We start from the raw sequence: 6,000 nt of genomic DNA, 5'->3' as shown, positions 1-6,000 counted from the left end.
TTGAGGGTCTAAATGAATAACAGTGTAATAAATAAACTGTGTAATGTCTGTCATTGCTTGAGGAAGAGGCTTGCCCTCCTCTCTCCTTTCTTCAGAATGGAGACAGCAGCTCTGGACATATTCTGCCCATGAAGTGGAAGCCTTTTGTAGAAAGCAAGTACCATGTTCCTCTGGGGCCCCTCCTCCCTGGCCCTGGCATTGCACCCAAGCTATTGGAAAACCAGGGCCTCAGTTGATTGGTAGGCATCCCCAGCCCTATTGTGCACCACCTACAGTGTTGAATTTTGGGCAGTGAAGGATAGACCATTTGAAAAGTGCCAGGCGTCACATAAAGCCGTGCTGTTCTGCTTCATACTCCAGACTCCTTAGGGTGAAAATAGACACTTCAACTGTATAAGCAGTGTAACCAGAGCAAGCCATTCATAATCCGGTTCTAAAAATAACACTCCACAAAGCCAGTCAATGGAGAATTAGAATCATGTGAGAGTCTGGAAAATCCGAGCCGAAAGGAATGGAAAACCTGCTAGCTGTGCACGCTTTTGTCGGAAAATGATTTATGTGTGCTGGGAGCTGCTCTTGTAAGCCTCTTATGCAGGGTTGTCCTAAGGTCTGTAGAGCATATAGTGGTTAAGGACTGGCACTTAGTGAGCAAATGGTTCCTGGTTAAAAACTTGACCCTTACCTCGGTGCCTGAGCTGAGTACAGAGCTCTCCGAGCCTTGATTTCCACATTTGTAAAATGGAGGCTTTGCAGCAGCACTGTGCAGATCAAATGAGGTGATGAATTAAAAGGGCCTTGCATGATGGCTTGTGGTAGAAGTTTAATAAGTACTGGCTTAAACATCATGATTCCAAGGGAGAGACTCTAAATAGGCTGGCTAGACTCCAGTGGGTGAACTCGCACTGAAGGATATCTGGGTAAAAAAGCTTGACTCAATAGGCCTTGACATATATGACAGAATGCATGAATTCTGGTGGGGGGACTATGGAGGTGTGGAAGGGCACGGGGTCTAAATATGACTAATATTTATTGTATTAACTGCACAAAAATTCAATAAAAATATGCATTAAAAGTCATGATTATTATGACAGCTCTTATTTCAAAACAAAGCTGGAAAACGACTATCAGGAGTGCAGGAGAAATGAAATTTGACCTGGGAAGAGATTAGATGCCTTGCTAGTACTGCTTTAATACTAAACTTCCATCATCCCAAGACTTACATCACCTTTAAACTTAACATTTGAAGGCAAAATGAACAGTGCATTTTATAGCCATTGCGCTTGTAAGGGAAGATAATATTTTCTATTTTTCAATTCAAAATGGTAGTATACTTTGAGTATTAACTATCCCCCAAAGGCCCATGTATTAAATGCTTTGTGCCCAGGTGGCGTTGCTGGGGGGAACCTTCAGGAGGTGGTGCCTCGTGGGATGCCCTGAGGTTATTGGGCACATACGCTTGGAACGGGTTGTAGGACTCAAGCACCCTCTTCTTTCGGTTTTGCTCCCTGTCTGGGAGGTGAGCTGTTTAACTCTGCTACACTTTGCTACCGTGAGGTGCGGCCTCACCACGGGTTCAGAGCAACAGGGCCAATTGATTATGGGACTGGAACTTCTAAAACTGTAAGCTAAGGTGAACTTTTAAAAAATATTTTATTTACTATTTTTTATTTTCTGTGTATGAGTGTATTGCCTGCATGTATGTAAGTGCACCCGTGTCATGCAGTACCCACGGAGGACAGAAGAGGCTGTTGGATCCCCTGGAACTGGAGTTATAGTCAGTTGTTAGCTGCCCTGTGGGTGGTGGGATTCGAACCTGGGTCTTCTGCAAGAACAGTCAGTGTTCTTAACTGCTGAGCCATCTCTCCAGCCACCAAGGTGAACTCTTGCATAGCTGACTAAGGTATCTGTTACAGCGGGAAAGCTGACTGATAAAGTTGGGTGGAACTTGAACTTGAATAACTTTATTTCATCTTCTTAATGTTTCTTCCCCAACCCAATTTTCTCTTCTGTCCTATATGAGAGAGCTCAGCTCAGGATTCTGCTGCTCAGCTTGGGAATCACAGACGATCCCTCCCATTTGCTTTGTGGAAATGTGGCCACCACCCTGGACTCATGAGCAGGGTCAGTCTGACTCTGGGAATCACTCCTGCAGAGTGGCATATTTGAAGGGGACTTATCACACAACCATCCAAAGAGAAACAAAATCAGACAAAATCAGCTTTGCCTTCGTGTCAGCACTCAAGAAGCAAATGGACCAAGGCCAGGTCAGAATCCTCTGTCTGGTTCAACAAAGGATGTTGGAAGATGCCTGCAGGCCAGCCCGAGGTCCTGGCACTGGCCTGGTTGTGACCCTGGGTCTGTATGAGGCCAGCACATTTCATACAAACAATTCTTCACTAGCCTCCCTGACTCCATGTTAACTCCAGGGAACAGTTCTTTCTCAGCTTCTTCGGTCATGGGCTTGGAGACCTGGGCTTCCACTGCCCACTTATTACCTTAGTTTAGAATGCACTCTGCTGCACTCTGGATCTCTCTCGCCTTTCTGTTTCCTTCTTCTCTCTAGTGTGTTTCTCAGCCTGAATGAGCCTCCTCCTCCTCCTCCTGCTCCTCCTCCTCCTCCTCCTTTACCTCCTCATCCCCGCCCCCCTCCCTCCCTCTCCCCCTCCTCCTCTCCCTTCCTCCTCCCTCCCTCCCCTCCCTTCCTCCTCCTCCTTTTCCTTCTCCTTCTCCTTCCCCCCCCCTCCTCCTCCTCCTCCTCCTCCTCCTCCAGGTTCTGTCGCCTTTAGAGGCTGTCCCTGGATGCCACTGTGAAGAAAGCCTCACACTCTCATCCTGTTACCTCCTTAACACAGATCGCCTTGCAGATTACCTGACCATTCATGTGCGGGATATTCGTGGCCCCCACTGAACACAGCTTTCAGCCGTGGGATGCTGCCTGCCTTGTGGGCAATCCTGGGACAGTGGGTGCACAGTGACGAACATGTGGTAGGGAATCACAACACCCTGAGGGTTTTCTCTCCCCCTCTTGGAGATGATGGCTTTGGAGTGTCACATGGCATCTTGGTGCAGCATGTTGTCATTTTTCCATCACTCATCTGGAAGGTGATGAGGATGGAGCTCTGCGATTGTAGTGGAGGAAGCACAGGGCTTTGAGGAATACCAGGAAATGCCTGGCCTAACCTTGCTCTGCCTCTACCCAGCTGCTGGGCCATAAGCAAATGACTATGATCAAATATGGATTTTAAATAAGCACTGGGCGTTTGTTAATTCTCAATCCCTTGGATGCTTTTGTAGTCTCTTCAGTATTCGTCCTGTGTGGGTTTAGGCACAATTCTGAGGTCCACACCCAAGGGTCAGGACTCTGAGCCACAGTTCTTACTTCACTGGCCGTAGGAATCGCCCTGAGGCCAATTAACACACACAGTTGAGCCCCACCCCTGAGATTTCTGAGTCAGGTCTTGGTGGGCCTCCAGAATCTGTATTCTAACTTGTTCTTGGATGTCAGGATCCAGGCACCCCAGCGGTCAGCATAATGCAGACTTACACAGTGCTAAGCCATCTACTCATACACAAAAAGCATTTCACATACTTTCTCTTAATTGTTCCTTAACACTCCAGAAGTGGATACTGTTAGCCCTGATTATGTCGCATAGTGATGGAGGTTTGAGCATCACATCAAACAGGTGTCTGACAGGAAAGTCGCACAAGACGTCTGGGCCTCCCTGAACTTCCTTGTGCGTGATCATAGGTGGAAGATGTGGAGAGGAGAGCTTGAGTGGGTTTTTTTTAAAGTTGGGTTCTAATCACCAGAAAAAGTGAAAAAAATCTACTTTGTAAACTGTAAGGTGCTATGATCAGATTAATGTGTTAGTCCTTAGAAAGGACTAATAATTTTTGGAGAGCCTGTGTAAAGCTGTGTTCATGCTCCACATCATCTTCATGTCTCTATGAAGTCCATGCTGTTTGTCCCATTCTACGGACAGAAGAAATGCCACACCGTAGAAAGGTTGAGTAGCTTGTGCGGTACCTACACAGGTATCACGTAACAGCAGAAACGTAAACCTTCCTGAACGGTGCTGTCTTGATCTGTGGGCCTCTGCTGCTTTCAGGAAGAGAACAGGAGTGAGGAGCTGTAAAAGGCCTTTGGAGCCATCAGGAGCAGAAGGAGGATCTGAATGTTGGGATCTGGGCATGTGCATAGTGTGAGGGGCTGAGCCTGTTCCTTCTTCAGACACACCTGCCTGCGTTTTCCTCCCATCACTGACTTTAAGTCTTAATCTTTCTTTTGAGGCACCCCAAGGGCACATTCTCCATAGTGGCTCCTTTTTTGACTCATCCAACAAATATTTATTGGCCTGTCAAGAGTCCCAAGGTCCTGGGGCTGCAGCTAGAATGTGACAGAACCCATTGGTCATGTTCTTCCTCATCCAGTGCTTATAATTACAGACATGACTACCAGGAGGGGCAGTAACTGCTGGGTGAGCTTAACTGTCACCTCCCACTGCTACTAGGCCAGATAAGCTTCATGAGCAAACAGCATAGCGCACTCATTTCTGTGCCTTGCATTACTGAATCATGTCAGCAAGATGGTCATGTGCTTAACTCTAACACTATAGGCATTTTGGCCTTTCCAGCACTCACAGTCCTGTGTATCCATATTTAAAATATAATACGCTTATTGAAAATAATTGCAGTTTCAAAATTAACTCTCCACTGTGGACGAGTCCCCAGAAAGAAGGTATATCTTCAAATGGAATCATGTACAAGGTTGATTAACTGATTAGAGCTTCTCTGGTTACAGAGTTTAGAGGGCAGCAAGTCCAGAGCCAAGCAGCTTGGATCATCTTTAGCCTGGTGTCCCAAGTAGCCTCTGAGGGGTGGGGCCTACTGCAGAGAATTGACTGTGGAGAGTTAGCTACAGAGGGAGGGGCTTTTGGGGCGCCATCTTGGCACAGAAGCAGTGCAGTCTCGCTCTTGTGTATGTGAGAGGGGGCATTTACCTACCTGGGGCAAGGCCACAGGCCCACAAGGCTTGAGCGAAAGCTAAGGCTGACTGTGGGCGGGGTGTGGAAGCGATCTGGACCAGAGGGCTGTCCAGCCATGAAGCAGGATGTGGCATGGGTTATTTGTTTCTTTGCAAGTGTCTCCCCTCCTCCGCAAAGATATAAACTATGAAAAACTCAGATAAAGATGTTATGTGGTTTGTCTAATAGCTCCAGGGGCAAGGGACCTTAGAAAACTTGGGCACCACCCCCTTAATTACTGTCATCCTCTGTACATGACCTAATCACTGACCTTCAGGTCCATCATTTGGATTGTACAGAGCACAGCTTCTGGAATGCATTAACATAGCAGACCTAGTCTTCCGCCAACCCAAAGCCTCAGAGTGTCACCAGATAGCACCTGAGGCCTATAGCCTACAGCTGAGAGTTCCGCTTTGCCGGAACTGCTTACTTCGTTTCCACCCATGTATTTGAAAAGTGCCTTGATTTATGAAGTTGCTATCAAAACTTAATGAAACCTCTTCCACATTGGAACATGGAGCTTGGAGTGACCTGGATCTGCTCCTGGGCTATGGTCGCTCATATTTGGCTTCAGAATAGTCTCTTATCCCCTTTGAGGTGATTTGTTTTTGTATCACACCACTTCACATGTTTATCACTCTGCAAGTTTATTCATGGTTGCCTTCCTAATGTAATCTCTTAAAAAAGATGCCAGGCAGCTGTCCGGCTAGACTGGCCAGAATCAGTGAGCTGAGTTCAGTGGGAGAACCTGCCTCAATAAATGGAGAGTGAATGACTGAAGACGTCACCAGACATCAACTTCCCGCTTCCGCACGTGTATGCACACCAGCACTCACGTGCATTCCGACACAAGCCGTGCACACACACACACACACACACACCAAAATAAAACAAAGCCCCAAACCCCTCAAGAACTCCTTGGTCTCCTCACCTGCTAAATGAGGCTGTTGGATGCAAACTGCACACTCTTAAGACA

This window comes from Nannospalax galili, unplaced genomic scaffold (genome assembly GCF_000622305.1).
Source record: "Nannospalax galili isolate Female #2095 unplaced genomic scaffold, S.galili_v1.0 scaffold271, whole genome shotgun sequence".
Classification (NCBI taxonomy): Eukaryota; Metazoa; Chordata; class Mammalia; order Rodentia; family Spalacidae; genus Nannospalax; species Nannospalax galili.
This window is presented reverse-complemented; position numbering follows the sequence as displayed.